This window comes from Lasioglossum baleicum, chromosome 14, assembly GCF_051020765.1.
Source record: "Lasioglossum baleicum chromosome 14, iyLasBale1, whole genome shotgun sequence".
NCBI lineage: Eukaryota > Metazoa > Arthropoda > Insecta > Hymenoptera > Halictidae > Lasioglossum > Lasioglossum baleicum.
The window spans coordinates 7,587,386-7,606,446 of record NC_134942.1 but is presented as its reverse complement, the minus strand read 5'-3'; the positions used below and the strand labels follow the sequence as shown (position 1 = coordinate 7,606,446).

The following is a 19,061-nucleotide window of genomic DNA, read 5'->3' as shown; positions in this document are numbered from 1 at the left end:
TCTTAGGATGTGCAGCGATCTGCCGCGGCGCGAACGACTATCATCCGATCGTTCCCGGACTCCGTGGAGGATAACTTTCGTCCACGGTGCCATTATCCGAAGCTGGCCAGTCGGCTTTTCCGCAGAAATATTCGTAAATCCCTGGAAACCACGGTTGCGAGCCGCTCTGCGCGTTTTTGTTGGATATTCTAGCCGACTTTTGTTACCGAGCGGATCATCGATTCCGCTGGTTTCGCGCGCTAACGAGCAGTCGGAATTTCCGATCGTCGTTTTCGCGCTCCAAACGAGCTTCGCTCGGGATCAGAAAGAAACACAGAGCACTCGTACGTCATCTCGCCATCACGAGCCGAACGAGTTCTACCGTCTCTCTCTCTTCTACGCGCGTGTTTGCCGTCCAATTAACTCTCCGGGCGCGTGACTTTTCCGAAAATAATAGAATATTGTGGGACAAAGGGCAGTCTTTGTTCTGCGAGCGTTCTTGATTGCACTGTAAGGCAAACAACGGTGGAAAAATGTGCAGAATAGGCGTAGCAATTTGCTCCGCCCTCGGTGGGCGTGACGATATTGTCCCACAATGAGAATAGTGCTCCGGAGGGCACACGTAAAAAGACCGCGATGCTCATTCTTCCTCTGTGACCCGAGTAAGCGTGGTCTCGCTGCTCCCGATTTCCACGTAACCCGAAAAGTAGCTCCGTGGGGCATTCCAGGCCCACAGCTCGCTCGAATCGATTCAAAGGCCTAAGGTGCGAACATACAACGATCCTCTGGTGTATCGTGCAGTTGCTAAACTACATATTCGAGGCGGAACGACACACGAGCCGAGGTGGAATCGCGTTAACGCGGTTCCGGGGCTACGTGAACGGGGCGTGGCCCCGTTTGCGTTTAATTAATCGCGTCCCCGTGGCGCGGTGTCGCGAAAACGACTGCGTTCGAGCCGACACCGTGGAAACACTTATTATTCAAGACCACTGATCCGCTTCGACACGGCTCCGCTGGAATCGAGTGCCCTTGAATGCCCAGTTGCACACGAATGCTGCGAACTCGCATCTCGTTGGGACGTCGACCGTATTAACACGCGCGTACGAAATTGCCGAAATAAAGGAGAAACGCACTATCGGTCTCTGAAACAAACTCATGCTTAGCATGCTGAAGAGAGGGCTGTTAGTTCGACGAGGTGTCGAGCTAGAATCGTTGATTCGAATCGAAGATGAAGTTTAAAATTTAGAAGAAGGCGCTTCTTCTTGACACACACCCTTATTCGTTCGGTAACCTCGAGGGTAAATCAGCAGTGACACAGGGAGCGACAATACTACTTGCCGGTAAAGCGAGTCCCTGCGCTGCTAGATAACCGCGTTACCGACAGTCACGTTTTACCCATCGAAAAGGGCTGAGATTGAGGTAGTTCCATCGTTTTCCGCAGATCTGAAGCGCCACGAGGGGTGCTACCACCCCCTAAAGCAGGGTGTGAGGGCACGGTCCTAGACGCCGCAGCCCCATTGAACCATTTGCTAAATACTCGTCGATGTTTCGCGGAAAAATGTTATCTATCCGTGTCTGAAATAAACTAGACGCCGAAATAATGAGATAGTCGACATCGCGTTTGCTAGTCCCGGTCGGGGATGAAGTACTTGGACTGCACGCGTGAAAATAAACTTCGCAGAAATATATCGAGAAGTTCGCCGAGCTGGAGAAGGTTATTCCCTCCCGTTGGAGAGCGTGGCCGCTTGAATATTAATACCGCGTCGTAAAACATTCTCTCCCTTTCCCCAGGTATTGTCTCCCTGCTTGGAAATCACGGGCACGAGCCGCGAGTCGTTAATCAGTTTGTCCGGCGCATTTCTTCGGGGAAAAGACATTTTCATTTCCACCAGGCGATCCTCACGGTCTGCTTATCTATTCCCCGGCCCTTCGGAGCGCCGCGAAAAAAAAATTCTTCGTTAAACCTCCTCTTATGAATTATTCCCCTGGTTCTTTCGCTCTCTTTTTACACAGAGGGAGAAGGGGGGCGCGCGAGAGAGGGAAAATTTCATCCGGGTACGCTCCGCGAATTCGGTTCGCGCGAACGATAAATTCTCCATTGTCCCAGAAACGCGCTGCAATCGCATTAAAAAGTGAACAATGACGCGAAGTGGATAATACTCGAAATTCCGGGCGCATCGGCGCACCCCCGCAATAATTTCTATTTACCTCCGCGCAACCGGGTTGAAATTATATCGCGATTATTCTACTTCGCGTAACGAACACGGCTCCTCTTCTCTTTGCAATCCGCGGCGATCATGCTCTCTCTCTCGGACACTTTTCGACCGGTCCGCTGCTCAAAGGTTCGTCCATCTGTTTGTCGATACGACCCCGACGGGTTATAAGTGGACATTTTCAATGCATTTATTAAAAAACTGAGTGGGCGCCGTTTCGAGCAGCAAAGAGATCCAAACAATCTAGAAATTCGACGCCTCTAACATTTGGTGTGAGAAATGTGGTACTAGCACCCAATACGAGGGTCGTCTGAAAAGTTTTGAGCCTCAACATGAAGATGACGTTTCCCATCAAAACCATTCTGGTACTACAATGTAATATGCTTTGAAAGATGCCTGTGAAAATTTCAGGCAATTTGGACGCTCAGCTGTTGCTTAACAGTCGTTTGTGTCAGGCGACGTCAGTGTTTTTGTAAAGAAAGTGCGTCTCCTCGCACTTCACGAATTGCACTTCGAATTGGTTAACCATCCACCGTATTTACCAGATTTGGTCTACGCTTAAAGTTTCGCTTGGAGAACAGAGATTAAACGTCTATTTTACGGAGCAAGACTTCAACTACTATTTGGAAGGGTTGAAAAGGTTGGAACATCGTTGGGAAAAGTGTACCGACTTAAACGGACACAATGTTGAAAAATAAAAAAATACTTGCTTCCACGTTGTGCTAAAAACTATTCTGACGACCCTCGAATGTGCTGCTTTGGTCCACGGAGCCCCAAACCGGCGTGCTCATCGAACCACCACCGTAAGGAGGTGGTTTCTGTCGCTTCTGAGCTGCAACCGAAGACCATTGCCCTCGTGTCTCCCGACTGTCCTCGATCTCATCGAGGATTCACGCCCGCATCGCGTGGCGTTCAGGATTTCGCTCGTTATCGCACGGAGATCGCAAAGGATTCACCTCGAAGGCGTCGAGGCCGAGGTTCTGCTCAATCGTGAATCTCGGTTTGCGCCCCTCTCGATCACGGATCGCACGCTATCCTATCCATCGGACAGGGTTCACCCTCTCCTCTCTTGTTTCCACGGGCCACTCGAACCTCGCTCGAGAAGCACCGAATCCTTTATTCTCTCCGTGGAGAAGCAGCAGCGTCGCGAGGGTGCAAAGTGCTGCTTCCGAATCACGTTCAACGGGGAACCAACCACTCGCTCTGTGCGCAGGTTATCAATTTTCCTCGCAGCTCATTTCTTGAAGGGCAACCCCGAACGAGTCAGGCGGATATGTTCGATTATTCCCGAAATTATCGGACGCGCTCTCCAGACCTGGAGCTTCTGGCGACGCATTAATTCGCGACGTTCCACGCAATAAAACCGTGCCCGAGGGCCGGGGCCTCGGCCAATCGATACGCAAGTTTGTCGCGCCACTGGAAACGTGTCCAACGTGGAAAACCGATTCCCTGCCGTTCAACCAGACTATTCGGGACAATGTGCGCGGACCAATGATTATGATCATTCTTCCTTTAATAACTTAAGTAAGTCGGGAGTGATGCTCCTGAATTTTTCCACAATCTCTCTGCTCTTTGAAATCGCTCGTCTCCGTAATAAACGCATAAAATCCGCAGTCTAGCAATGATTTCAGAGTCTCTGGCATCGGGAAACTGTCGACACTTTAATCGCAAGAAGTATATTTCTATCTGCCGCAAGAAACCTTTCAGTTAATGAGAGAGTCCCTCGTCTCTAAAAGCTTTGAGAACAACCATCAGCTGTTACGATATCAATGTTTCGAATCTTTGCCCACGTCGAGCAAAATTGAACGAGAGTCTGTCTCGAAGCAGAATCAGGATTTTCCGTTAATCGGCGGAAATTAGCGGCGAGCGTTTCGGATCGGAGGTTGAAGAAAATCCGTGGCTCGCGCGAGATAGTCGGCGATAGTTGCCGGTAACCGGTTCTCTATCGGGTTCGCTGGTTAAATCGGTTAGCCCGGTCGAGTATCGGTCGATCAGTCTCTCTCGATTCCAAGCCACCTCTAGGTTCGACCTTCCCTCCGAGTGTTGGTCCGTTTGGCCGTTCGGTCGGTCGAATATTCGCGACGGAGCGCAGCTTCGAGAGAGGCTAGGTCGAGGCAAAATCGACTGGTAGCTCGAGGCAATTCTCTCCCCGCTCTCTGCCCTCTCTCCCCCCTGCGTTCATCATCGATTTCTCGTGTTTCTCAATGGCACGCCGCGCGCGGCACGCCTCTCGTGCCCCTCTCGCTCCCGCGAGCTACTGCGGCGGCTGCTGCCGCTGCTTTCAAAGATCGATCGCGCGCGAGACGAATAAATGGATTTTTCGACAGGAGGGTGACTCGAGGGGGATGCAAACTCGTGGGAAAGGGACCCTGCTAAGTTGCACGAGCCGTCGCGAGAGGGAGAGACGACGAAGCCCGCCGCACGCCGCCGATTAATTCGCCGCGATTCCTCGAACCGATTGCCTCGCTCCTGCTGCCTCGGCTCCTTCAACACCTCGACCCCATAGCTCGGTCATTGTTACTTTCTTCGGGAAGTCTTTAACCTCGGAAGGGGCTTCAGAGAGGTACAGCACACTTGTTGGTATTCAATGTGGCGAAATTTGTAAAGAGACGTTGACAAAAATGATTCCTCAGCTGTTCTAACTACTGACACTCGCGCTCCAATTTTGGGACGGCTTTAGGATATTGTCACCTGTATCTCCCGGATAAAAATGACAACAAAAGGGGCTCGGAACAAGTTCGGATGACAGAGGAAGAGTAGGTCCTGGGACGATAGATCAAAGAGTTATCTTGCGATTCATTTAACACCTCAAAACCCATAGCTGGGTCATTGATACTTTCTTCGGGAAGTCTTTAACCTCGGAAGGGGCTTCAGAGAGGTACAGCACACTTGTTGGTATTCAATGTGGCGAAATTTGTAAAGAGACGTTGACAAAAATGATTCCTCAGCTGTTCTAACTACTGACACTCGCGCTCCAATTTTGGGACGGCTTTAGGATATTGTCACCTGTATCTCCCGGATAAAAATGACAACAAAAGGGGCTCGGAGCAAGTTCGGATGACAGAGGAAGTGCAGGTCCTGGGGCGATAGATCAAAAAGTTATCTTGCGATTAAGGATGTTCTGGAGGTATATAAAAACGCAACAAAATTTTTGAAAATTTGACAAGATATAATTCTTACTAAATTAATGCAATTATCAAAGTTTGTGTTCGATTCACTGCGCCATTTAAGAATTATAGCAACTTAAAGTTTGCACATTTTAAACACGTCTTATTATGGAGAATTCATAAAACTCCACTTCAAACCCTATTTAAACCTTGAAAAAACGCAACTAGAAACTCCAATTTTCTTTTTATATGTAGTAAAAATTATGTAATTAATTATGTTCAAAATTTATTAGGATTCACTAAACAGTTACAGAGGAAAAAAATTATAAACTGTTGCAAAACGTCAGATTTATCGTGTTGTCGCTCACTAGCATGGAAACGTGACAAGTGTAGGCCACTGAATATAGCTACAGAGGGTACAGTATTCGCAAAAGTTTAATGCAAAATATACTCATGAATCGCTTTCATTGCCATGTATTGATGGATTTCGAATTTCTTGTACTTTTGTCTCCCATTGTACCTCCAGAACATCCTTAATTTAACACCTCAACCCCATAGCTGGGTCATTGATACTTTCTTCGGGCAGTCCTTAACCTCGGAAGGGGCCTAAGAGAAGTACAGCACACTTGTTGGTATCCAATGTGGCACAACTTGCAAAGAGACAATTGACAGAACTGATCTCGAGCTGCACGAAGATATTGTTGCTTATACCTCGCGAATAAAAATGACAAGAAAATTCGGGGCTCGCGAAACATGTTCGGATGACAGAGAAAACGTCGGTCCGGGGCCGATAGATCGAGTAGTAACGGTGTCGCTTCGCTCGAACGGCGCCGGATTAATCTTGCGAGACCCTAAAGATTGGAAAGCGTGGAACGACGGTCGGGGGAGAAAAAGAAAATTGCGGGAACGAGATTAAGCGGTTTCCACGTCGCTCCGTTCTGACCGAGTTGTCAGGAGAGAGAGAAAGAGAGGGAAGCCGAGGGTTGGAGACGACGGAGAAACTCGTTATCTGCTGTAACGGCGGAACGTTTAGACCGGTGAACTCTAACGGTGTCCAGAGATCTAGGTTGCTCTAGGAGGATATTACACCTTTTTCCTCGTTTTCTATTTCCGTGTGCATACGCGCGAACGTAACCCGACAGAGAGGGAGAGAGAGAAAGAGAGAGGAGTGGGAACAAGTCGATTAGCCTCGCGGACGTGGAGAGAGAAACATAGTTCCAGAGAGAAAGAGAGAGGGAGAAAGGCGGAGAAAGGATAGACGGCAACGTTGAGAAATCTCGCAGGAATGGAGGCAAAAACAGGCTGGCGATTTGAACCGCAATCGATTCGACTGTCTCACCGAATTATAGCTTCTTCTGCGCCGTTATGGCTGTTCGCGAAAAGTAGGCTCTTCGGCGATTTCGATACAGTGCGTGGGTCCACTCCGACCCATTGTCAACGAATCGCTGACATAGTGATTTTAACGATTAACATATACAATGATTGACTTAGAAAATGGGTCTAAGTGGACCCAAACATTAAGAACTATGCATCAGAAATGTGTCTGGAATAAATAACTGTCTGTTAGACACGCCCCCTGCTCACACGTGGTCTATTGAGTCGCTTAACGTGTCCCCACTACCCTACGACTGACTACAGTGAACGGAAAAGCTGAGGGGAGGGCGCGAACGCGATTGGTCGCCCGATAACTAGTCACGTGGTGGAGGTTCACGCTCCACAGCCCCAAACCTGACTGCTTATCGAGCGACTACTGTAATTATTCGCAGATTACACAACAGGTTCTGACTAGAATTCAGCTCTGACAAGGTTTTCCCACTACCTTTCTCTCTTTACCTGGCTGATAGCTTATCGGAGGGTGTTCATTAGGGACTCACGAGAAAGAATACACCGTGTCTCGGTCACCGTTGCTCCATCGTTCGCGCCTGGTGGTCCATCGTCGGTTCACCAGGCCGGCCGACCAGGTTTCGTACCTGCATCCTTGAAAAACATAGACAAGACAGGGGAGTTGCCGTTCCCAGGTGAGAACGGTCGTTGGTTTTTCGGTCGTTGGGCGTGGTCCCGGCGATGCTCCGCCCCCTCAGCCCGACCGTGTCTCTCTTAACCGATTATCCCGTCTTTCCTCTGCTCCTCTTCGCCGAGAAGAGTCGTGGAAAGCCTGCGAAAATCGTCGATCCTTGTGTTTTTGCGTTCCGAGTGAAATAAAGAAAGCGGAGTAGGCTCGAGAGGATCAGGGGAACGGGAATTATGGTTGGCGGGGAGACGGGAGAGGCGCGAGAGACACGACAAAGTCGGTCGGGAGAAAGGGTGAAATTTTCGTCGCTAGGTTTTTGCTTGCTTGATTACTTGCTTGCTGGTTTTTTTGCTTACTTCGGCTTTCGATCCGCTGGAGCACACCAAGATCGTTCGACTGCCTCGGTATTATTATTATTATTATTATGTATAGTTACTCCACTAATGCGTACTTCTAACCAGGGATTCATATGTATGTATATATGTATACCGGGATCGTGGTACAGAGATCGTATCGATCTTGTTATCCGGATGATGCTGGTCTACGGTTATCAGTGGCACGACAATACAAATCAATATAAGACAAACATTCCTTTGGTGAACAGCGGTGTTAGAAAGAGAGTGATGGGTGACATAATACTAACGACGAATAATAATAATAGTAATAATAATAACAATAACAATAATATATAATGTACATGAATATATGTATATATAGATGGATAGATACTAAGACACTACAAGATACACGGTGGCCAATGAAATCGAAAGACAATCGCTCTAGTGTTCTATACAGGGTGGGCCCATGTTTTATTCATAATTAGACTGCGGTTCTTTATGCAAAATATAAACATTCTGCGTTGTTCGTGGGAAGCAGGACGACATCAGAACGACATTACAATATATCCTTGAATTTTTGTAAACTATTCATAATAAATATACTTATTAAGCCTCATCCGTCCCTCGTGTCAATTTGACACAGTTTCCCCGAAATACATTGTTCTGTTATTTGTAGGTAAGTCTGGTCGAAACTTCGTGACTTTTATCTTTTTAATGAAAACCCCATAATCGAAAGACCAAAGATGTAAATGTTAACTTATCAATTTGAATAAAAAAGAAACATCGCGAAAAATAACTGTTTACCTTGTTATTTGATCGATTCTTTTTTATCACTGTGTCAATTTGACGCCAAGGGACAGATTCACTTACAAATAATAAACAAGAAGAATTCTGTTGCTCCAAGAACAGTTATAGCTCCGCCCTGTATAGAAGTTGTCAATGTGTGTATAAATATATATATAGAAGCGACAAAATGTTATAACCAATCTGCCGCACTACCAAACACGGTGTTCGCCACACTGACAACGAGTTACCAGTCAGAATTCGCAGATTAAAACGAACAATGTTCCAACTACAAGCGTTATATAGAAATATATATATGTGTGTACGTGTATAGAGACGTGTAATCTACAGACAGCGATTATAATCCCTGCAGCGAACCCGATCGGCGGAATTGATCGCGACGCCAGTCCCCATCGCTGACGATCGGCGTTCGTTGCCCGCGCGGAGGAAAACTTGTGGTGAAAAAACCAGGGGAAAACACGCGACGCGTCGACCACGCGATCTTCCTCCTTCCGCTATTCATTGTCGACATTTATTTGAATGTTTGAACATCGACACCGAAAGAGTACCTCGAATGATTCTGTTTGAAATGTTCATCACGAGTCGGACTGAATGTTACACGCAGCAAGGGGTTGATACAGCCACCAGTGATGTACAAAAACGTACGTGGTTGGACTGCTGAAAATTTCGCAGAATAGATTGAAAAACGTCTTTGTAATTCCAATAATTGCGACATGAAAAATCTGAAAGCGGTGCGTAACGAGATTCTTCGTTGGTGAACGAATATGTTTCTTTCTGGACGGAACGAGGGTCGAGAGAGGAAGAGGAGGAGGAGGAGGAGCTGGAGGGACGCGAAAAAGATGAAAAACGCACGGGAGAGCCTCTGGATGACCCTGTTGCTTCAAGGTTGAGAACTGCCTCGAGGAAAGAGTACGAGGGACCCCGGTAATGTCTCTTGAAGCGGAGCGGTTTGTCGATGCACACAAGGAGGAAGCAGAGAAAGACGGAAGCAAAAAGAGCAACCGTTTGCGTCGCGCGTCGTTCCGTACGCGAGGATACAGGATAATAAAGTGAAATCAAGGTCGACGGAATCGAATCGAAACGAATCGAGTCGTTGTCTGCACTCGCGGCCCGTCGACCGCCGCGCCGCGCCGATTCCTGCGACAGTCGAGGACACGTCGAACAATGCACGTGGAAACCCACGCATTCGACCTACGTGCAGTCGTGTGGGCGTCACAGATGCAACTCGATTCACCGAGGGAGAGAGAGAGAGAGAGACAGAGAAGAGAGTGCATGTATATGCTCGCTGGTCGATACCGGGAGACCCAAGATAGAGATACCCCGCCGCGATCAATTGTATTAACGGCCGGGTCAATGCTGACCCGCATTCCGTTTTCGTAGGAAAATGGATCGACGCGTTTGGGTGCCGTCTTGGATGAGGCTTGCAACGATTGTGCAATTACTCTCTGCATTGATATTTTTCGATTTAAAATAATATATGAGCAAGATCGTGTGCAGAAATAAATATGGACTTATTAATAAGCCGATTGTAATCGCGACAGTCTCGAAGGAGAGCAAAGATAGCCGAGAAAAATAAAAGTGAGGTAATCCGAGACACCGGTGGATAAATAAAAGTCCAACGAATTATCGATCGGGTGTTATTATAAGGCGCCTCGTAGGGCCGCCGCAAAGTTTATAAAAACAAGCGGCAAGATCTATTTTCCGCGGCAACCAAGAAGAATCCGTGTAACCGCCGCCTTTTTTTCCCCAAGTATTAAGCGTTCAACGAAAGAGCGCGGTGCAATTAGTCGAATTAATCGAGAGCGAGCGGGAGCGGATGAGAGAGGGAGGGAGCGCGGTGTGGGCGCGATCCGATTAATTAAACAAACGTGCACGCGAGAGGGCGGTCTCTGCGAATCTCGGCGTTTTAAACGGCAGCTAGGCGAGCAACAAACGAAAAGCTAATTGCCTCGATCGCCGTGGTAAAGAAGTTGTGGAAGTCTCGACGCGCGGCGAATTCCCGTGACTCGACTAAGAAACGAACTCTCCACGGTTCGCGGTGTCGCGCTGGTTAACGAGCGCGTTGCGTCGCGTCGAGTCGCCTCGCGTATCGTCTTAACGAGCTCGGAGCGACTACACGCGTCGCAAATTAACGACCCGGCCCGCGGATAGAGGCGGGGCCCCGATATATCGCAACCGGCTCCCGGCTCCCGACCAAGTCACGAGCGAGATTCGATAGGATCAGCGACGCGTGTCTATCAATCGCGTCACGATCTTCTCGCGCGAAAAACGAAATATTCCCACGCTCAGACGTTTCAAGCGCTCGTTGTCTCGCCGAGGATCGTTGAATGCCCCACGGGGCAGCACTGGCCTGGCTCCGTACGGGGCCACATGTCCACGCCTACTTAAAGAGTTCCTTTTGAGTTTTGCTTCTGAAGCACCGTATCAGGATTAAGAGCGCCTAAGCCACGCCTACTGGGACACGCTGATCTAAGACACGCCCTCTTGGGGCTCCAATGAAAGGATTCATTTTCAACTGCAAAGCGATTTTGAACAGCCTTTCACTGTTTCTGAAAATTATTATGATTGGTTAGGGGAAACCGTGTGATCATTATCTAGCCAGACGGGGTTGCATATCGCGTAGGAATCGTTCACGAGCGACGCACCCCCACGCTTTTCCTCGTAGTCCTTTATCCGTCAAACTCCGACGAGCGTAATGCCGCGAGTTCGGTCTTTATTTAAGTTGCCAGTCTATTCTACAACTTGTATCGTGTACGAGTCGGGCGAACAGACTGTGAACATACCGGGTATTGTGGATCCGTGGCGAAACTCCCCCCTCTCCTTTCTCTCTCTCTCCCTCCGCAAACGGCCAGGAATCCCACCACCGTAGGGTAGCTCTGCTCTTGAGAGAGAGCAGCCGGCAAACTCCATTCCTATCCCCTGTGCTCTGTGCGAGGCAGCGTCGCAGCCGCCACCGTCGACACCTCCCCTCGGCAACCACCCCCGACGAACCTATCTTCCTGGTCAATAACCTCGGTTGTGCCGTGTGCCGAGAGTACGGAGTCCCGTGCACCATGCTCGTGTATCATAATCGGCTGCCCGACACGATTCCGATCGTTTCGAAAAACCACGTGCACACCTCTTTGCGCGCGGCCATTTACCCTCGAGGGCAGGCCGGAGCTAAAGGCGTCGTTGATTGTAGACTGGATTGTATTTCCACGGAAAATATATTTAGGATTGATTTCTAATTGGGCTCCGAGATGGTTTTGTGAAGAATAGGGGCTCTAGGTGAGGTTAGAGACAGGGGACTGCTCTGTGGGGCATTCCTGCAGCTCCGGGAGCGACGAAGCCACGCCTACTCGGGACAGTCCACGCCTATTCAACAGAAATCACGCGTACTCGAATCAGTCGACACCTACTCGACATAGCGCATCTATTTACGGCATATTACACCTACTGAAGGCAACACATGTCTATGCAAGACAGTCTATACCCATTTAAGACAGACCACGCCTCCTTGAGGCAGTCCACGCCTATCAATCTCGAACTTACAAGATTGCGAGTCCCTTCTCCGATATCATTCGGTAAAAAGCATTGCCCCAACTGATTCCCTGCCTGATTTTTTATCGTCGCAAGAGATTTCGAATTCCGATTGCGATTCAATGTTGTATAGTCGACGGGAGAGCGAAGTCAGGTCTCGCGGCGGCCTCTCAACTTAACTGGATTATTGTTCGAGTCGTATCGCGCGTACCCAGGAGCTTCTGACATCGCGGCAGACATTCTGGCCGGCATCCTCGCGTATCGATCCCCCGCCGAGCCGATGGAATCGTTACAACGTTCCTTTAAAATGCATTCCGTGTATTCCTCGCGCGGTGTAGGAGGTCTGCTTCGCTTTATCCCGCCCACGCGTCCTCGAAAATTCGCGATATCCCATTCAAGATCTCGATAACCCGTCAGCTGCTCAACTTTAAACCTGCTTGAATTTTCCTCGTCCAAATTTCACTGTGGCGCGGCGAACGGTTTCGAAAGCGTAACAAAACCGGAATCAGTGATCGAAGCGTACGGAATCTCATCCGCCCGTGCTTGGAACCTGTGCGCGGAGGTGCTCCACGATCCCCGTTGATCGACTATAAAAAAAAGATAGGGGTGCAACGGTACGAGAGGAGTACGGGGGTGGGTATTCGGCGGCGTAGGAACAACAGGTTCCGTAGGCTGTGCGTAGGCGTTCCGTCGTCGCGAGGTGACGCCATCTGTGCCGCTGCTCTGGAAACTCGTCTTAAAAATCGTCCCTCGTAAGATCAATACGCCGCGGCCGTACGAGCACAGACAGTAAGTTCCCGAGACACCCCCCGGCGGACGGGACATCCCCCGTCTCGCTCTTAATTCCTCAGTTCGCGTATTGCAAAGCGGTTTTTCGACAACGTCCCGCGCAGGGCTTCGTTGTTTACCGCTCGGAGAGTTCACGGGCCAGCTGCGAATCGTACACTCGATTTACAAGTACCGGAGAAAGACAGGAAGAGAGAGAGAGAGAGAGAGAGCACTCCGGAAACCATAGAAAACGGGAAAAGAGTTAATCGTAAACGGACACGGGGAAGACCCGTGAATTCGGGTCAGGCATTTGGCTTACGAGAGACGTTTTTCCAAAGGTTTCCTCTTTCTCTCACCCTCCCTCCTCCCTGTTTCCCTTTCTTTCTACCCGCTTCCGACCCTCCCCCGCTCTCTCGAAACGTCCGCTTTGCGGCTTCTAACGAGATAATTTGATTTCCAAGCTGCGCCGGCTGTGTTAGCCCACTCTACGATCTCTTACATGTTTTCCCAGCGCGCTGCTTTGAAAATGCTCTATCAGATTTCTAGGTACCGGTACCTTGTTTGACGGTAGAATGGTCGGCAACGCGGGGAGCACTGTCTGCCCCGGGGGGCAATTACTGTCTCCGTTGAAATCGGGAGCGTTTAAGCCACGCCTACTCAAAGATAACAGGCTTCTGTTTGCGTCAATATCGAATTTAGAACATCCTAGACGAAGAAGAAATCACATTTCCAATTTTCCTCGAGCACTGCCAGCCCAGACCTTCACTCTTGGAGACCCTAGCTTGCCCCGTCAAGGGCAAATCCCTCTAGAACGATTCCCAGCGCACTATCTTTAATCCTCCGTCCGTTTTCCCCGTTTGTGGAGACTCTCTTCCGTTTGAAGTTCAAGATCTTTTTTCTCCTCAACCATCTACGGACCAAAGGACGAGCATAAGAAACGGTGAACATAAAGAATCGAGACTGATTTCCTGGAAGACGTTCACCAGACGATTTCCCCTGATGGACACACCATAGAGATTCTTTGGCGAAGTCTTTTTTCCGGTTGAAACACCCTTTTCCAAGAATCTCGTTTCGAGTAGAGGAGCAAAGAGGGAATGATCATGCAATTCGAATGATTATTCGGGGATGCGCACGGCTCCAGGTTTAATATTGACAATGTTGGACATAAAGTTGGGGGAACCCGGGGTCAGGAGGGGTAAGCAGCTTATTGCGAGCGACGCGGTCCGGATTTTCAGCAACGTCGCTGTTTGACGTTGACTTCTATCCGATAGCTGATGCTCTCTTGCGCCGACGAAACAAGGACCGGCGAAAGCTTCTTTCCTCGACGCGATATACAGCTGCCACCCCGAACGTCATCGACAGTTTCGTGAATTTTTACGACGTCCCACCGTCGAACGCACTCCCTGTCTTTTTATAAACACGCTGCGCCCGTTCAATTGTATTGGCCGTTTTTTCGTTTACGTTCGAACCATTTAGAACCGCCTTTCCTTTCTCCTACTTAGTCCGGGAGAGAGCATGTAATCACTGAGCTGCGGATTTTATACAGGGACCATAACTGTTATAACCAAAAAGTCATGGAATAACAAGTATTTCGCTCTTGTTGGTAAATGTTATCGTTGAGAGAAATTCATTTTGATAACAGTTATCAATGCGAGAAATTTATTTCGATCGCTCATAACTAGACTGCGGAGATCTTTATGCAAAATAAAAATATTCTACTTCAATTCCAATGAACTGCAGTGAAACAGAAATTTATTTTCTTCCCTAATTCATTTAATAGGTCGAAAATAATGTAATAGTATTTTTAAATTCTTCTAATGTTTTCACTGTTTGAAATTACACCTCTGCATTTTTGTCATAAATGCATAAAATCCACAGAGTCTACTCATAACAGTTATCGATGGGAGAAATTTATTTCGATCGTTCATAACAGTTATCGATGAAGGAAATTTGTAATAGTTATTATTAAATAGTACAACTTTTAATGAGGTAGACAATCAATTATTTCATAAATTTTTTATTCGTTTAATTGCTGCAATCAAAATTTAATGTGACAAACAGATTTTGCGTTGTTCTTATGATTTATTGATTCGTCTTGTTGTACGAAACCTTCTCAATGAATTTCACAAGTTTGCTCCATCCGAAAAAGAGTAGACAACTCAATAATTAAATAAGCAACCAAAATTAATTTTCTCATCAATAATTATTATGAACAAGTGAAAAGAAATTCCATCATTGATAACTGTTATGAACGATAGAATTAAATTTCTCTCATCGATAACTGCTTCGAGCAATCGAAACAGTTTCTCTTCATCGATAACAGTTATCGAGGAGGATCCAATTTATTGAAGACTGTTATTTGTAACCGAAAAGTATAAAAATCGATATTTTTTAATCATTTTGTTCTTCGAATTTTTTCTTTATATTTTGTGTACATTCTCTTAAATTTCAATAATAATAATGACTTTTTTATTCGTGATTTTTATCGTAGAAAATTTTAGAATAATTGTTATGTTTGTGGTCCCTGATTTTATGTATTTACGAAGAAAATGACAACAGAAATTCTTTTCAAGGTCAACGTTTTCAATATAGTGCAGCGATATTTTTAGACAAGACCGATAATTTGATCACTGTAGAATTCGAGCCAGTGCAAAGACGAATTAAAATTGTGTGCAACATATTTGACCTTCAAATAACCTTTGCACTTAGCGGTAATGCACGTCGAACATGGTTGAGACTTGTTCCTTTTTCAGCTGAGGTTGGTGGAGAAGCTGAAACCGGCCATTCACCTGGACAATCGATACAGATTAATGAGGAACGAGCCGATGCTGGACGAGAAGGGTTGCAAAACCGATAACATCGGCAAAGACGAGACAGCTCCACCCGACCTGAAGGACGCCGCTGAGAATTTCAAGATGAAGTCAGCTTTCGACTGATCCCTAAAAGCTCTTTCTCGAAATTATTTATTCGTCTCGTTGATTAAATTCTTTCATTGCCAATCACATTTTCTTTCGCGGTAACGATCACTGTATGACCAAACCTAAACTTCTATTTTCACTCGAAAAGAATGAATAAAATATGTATTCGATAAACCGTGTTCGCGTTTACAATTATCTTGCACGGTAGACACCGAGATAAGCGTGCAGAAAATTCAGCGAGAATTCTGCTAGACCGCAGGATGCCATTACAGGGTTAATATTTCCCGAAGAATTATCGCAAGTGCCAAAACGTCCTCGCGACCTCGAAATCGCTGTGTACCGATGCATCATCTTCCCAGCTAAAAAGTCCGAAGCGGGGATAGTGTTTCCGTAATCCATCTTGTGTTACAACGCGAAAGGGAGAAGAAGAAGAAGAAGACGGAGCCGAAGAAGCTGGCTTCGAGGTCGATAAGCCAGTGGTTCGGACTGGCGAGACGGTAGGACGGGCACAGAATAATTTCCTCGAGGATGTAGGCCAGCTTTTTCGTCGACAGTGGAATTAGAGGAGAAACGGACTATATTGTAGCTGCTCGGCGAAGATGCTTGTCTTCCTGCGATGCCAGGTGCTAGTTTGCAGAAAGCGAGAGGCGAACGACCCTCTTTTGATGTCCGATGGTAGGTACATGCAGCGGAGAGGCAGCTGTTGCACGTTCCGTCACGAGATTATAAAGCTGTGCGTATTACCGTGAACCGACGGATTCAGAGAAAATTATGTTCACGCCGAACGATGTCCCGCACAAAGGCCTTCCACTCCCTTTCTACCCTTTTATTCGCAGGGCCCATTGTGTCGGCGTAGGGTCGACGCGATACCGGATCGTAAAGCGACCGGCCACTTCGATTTCCTCCTGCAATTACCGGCACTTATATATTAACAATGTTGCTGGCGCATCGTTACTGTTCCACGACAAGCTCCGGCAATTAATGTCCGTCAAACGCAATGTCATTCTAAGCTGTCCTGCTTTCTTTTCATTCCATTTTGTCGGTCTCGAGCAGTCCCAACGTGAGAATTGTACACGGGGCTACACAATTGCTCGAGACACTCGACGCGCGACGGTCCCAGATTTATTTGGGTGTCATCGGACACCGATTCGCCAAACAGGCACTTGTAATTTACCATATTTCTCTCACCTAACTCATTCTAGTCATAACCAGTGTTGGGCAAATTTTATTTCAAATAATAGATAAACGTGAGATGTTAATTGCAAATAATAACTAAACTTTTTATTTATATAAGTAAAAGTAATTTAAATAATTCCATAAGTGATCTATCTATTAACTCTTATTTGCAAATAAAAGATTATTTATTATTTGGATTGAGGTGGAAATCAAATAAATAGTTTTTGGTCTTTTCTTATTTATTGTACTTTGTATATATGTATACCTATTGTATAATGAACACGTGCGCGTTTTTTGTCTGCTATAGCAACCTTTTCAGGTATATCGCCAGTGGTCGGGCCCTTCCGGAGGGCCTAGCTGCCTATAAAAAAATACAATTTAATTTATTATTTGTCAATACAAATAATAATTGAACTTGTATTTGTAAATAACAATTAACTTTAGTATTTTAAATAATTCTATTTAGACTTGCTCAAATAATGAATAATTATTTTTGCTTTTTATTTGAATATTCAAATAACAAATAACGAAGTTTTTATTTAAATGATTATTCATTGCCCAACACTGGTCATAACATAGTTTAGCTAATGCACACTCTCATTCCGACGACCAAAACGCACCAATTAGAACTCATTTAGTGACTCCATTCGGTTTACAGCCAGTCAATAGAAAAGGAGCCGAGCCGACGTAATACGCGACGCGATACAGAAAATTGAAAGTCAACAACATCTCGAACCGCTCGCAACTAGCTACCATCTCGATCGAAACATTGAGAACGTTATATTGTATATTGTTAAGTTAAAAATATATTTAACCCTGTGCACTCAGAGCTATTTTAACTAGAAAATTAACCATTTTTTCCGACCTAGAATATTTCCATTCTCTATAATCTTTTAAATTTGGTGGATATGAAATTGATATACACTCCCAGACAAAAAGATAGCATTCGCGTGCTATCTTTAATTTCTCGTGTTAAATCATGCTAGAATTAAAGAGTCCGGGAGTGTAATATATTTATAGATTAGATACCAACATATCTAATAATGTAAACAATACTTTAAACAATGGTACAGCAACGGATTCGCGGTATTTCGGTCGCTTCGAATTTGTTCTCCGACGTCGCACAATCACGAAAAATTTGTGCTCCAGATTTCGCTTCCAGTCTCTTTCTCAGAGTCTACAAAAATCCCGGTCACCGAAGCCCGAGAGAAAATTGAAAATCTCTGTTGGGGGAACGTTGTTATGAAGTGTAGACTAGTTAGCAACGAGGGCGTCCATGACGGCTGATTTGCGGGGATGGCGTCCGGGGGCCGGGCGAGTATAAAATCGGCGTAGCTGTCCGCAACGAGCGGATAATTTCGCGGGGACAAACGATCTCCGCGAACGCGGTCCACGATCTCGCGTGGGGATAACGTACTACTTCGAATTAGTTCTGGATAATTTCCAGCGGTGTCCGTGTAGGTGGAGGAGGAGCGAAACGATCGTGTAGTTCGCGCGCATAAAATGTCCCCGGGTTTCCCGGCTGTGCTTGGAAAATCTCCAACGCGATACCCAGGGGTAGGGCGGTGCTTCAGTCCGCCCGCAATTTTATTCGAAATAAGACGTTAATTATAGCCCGTTTGGTTTGTTGTCCGCCGCAATTTGCCTGGATTCTGGGAACGAGCTTCTGCTCGCTCGGCTCGGCCAGGCCCGACTCGCCTAACTGCCCAAAATGGCTGTCCGGTGGGGCAAAACTCGACGCAGTTGCGTTGGCAGTTTCCGAGAATTTTATGCGAACACGTTGCCCGTGACTAATTGCTTTAGTAAGTTCTATTATTAGCTCGCTTTCTTGTTTGTGTGTTTGTTTGTTTAAAAAATATGTTCATACCGAACGATGTTTGTAAACAAATTTTTTTGCGTCACAAGATATTTCCGTTATCAGATAAACGAAACACCCTCTGCATAGGCATACAATTTATATCAATTGTCTACTTTCTTAAGAAATTACGATCCACAAAAACGTTCTAATCACTGAAACCGTGAATAGGGCAAGAGGTTAATGGCCAGAAAAATTGTCACGCGTGCTCCACAACGATGCGGAAGGGTTGAAGTTTTCCGAAATCGTCGGGAGGTTGTTCAACTTCGCGAGGATGGCAGTGTATATCCTTAGACTAACAAGTCTGTGGAGCTACATGGAGGGTTGTCGGGGTCGAGCCAGGTGCTGGTCTGTGCCCGGAGACTGGCAGCTC

General features: G+C 46.7%; 1 protein-coding gene across 6 annotated transcripts in view; it reads right to left on the bottom strand.

The window, feature by feature from the left end:
• The window catches only part of Msi (RNA-binding protein musashi), a 154,784-nt gene that overhangs the window by 22,543 nt on the left and 113,180 nt on the right, over positions 1-19,061 (bottom strand). For 2 of the 6 annotated variants that reach the window (XM_076437667.1, XM_076437666.1), the window contains one exon: positions 7,174-7,454. The exons of the other annotated variants lie outside the window; for them this stretch is intronic. The gene's annotated coding sequence lies outside the window, so the exon portion shown is untranslated. The remainder of the gene's footprint in view (positions 1-7,173; positions 7,455-19,061) is intronic. 6 annotated transcript variants of the gene reach the window in all.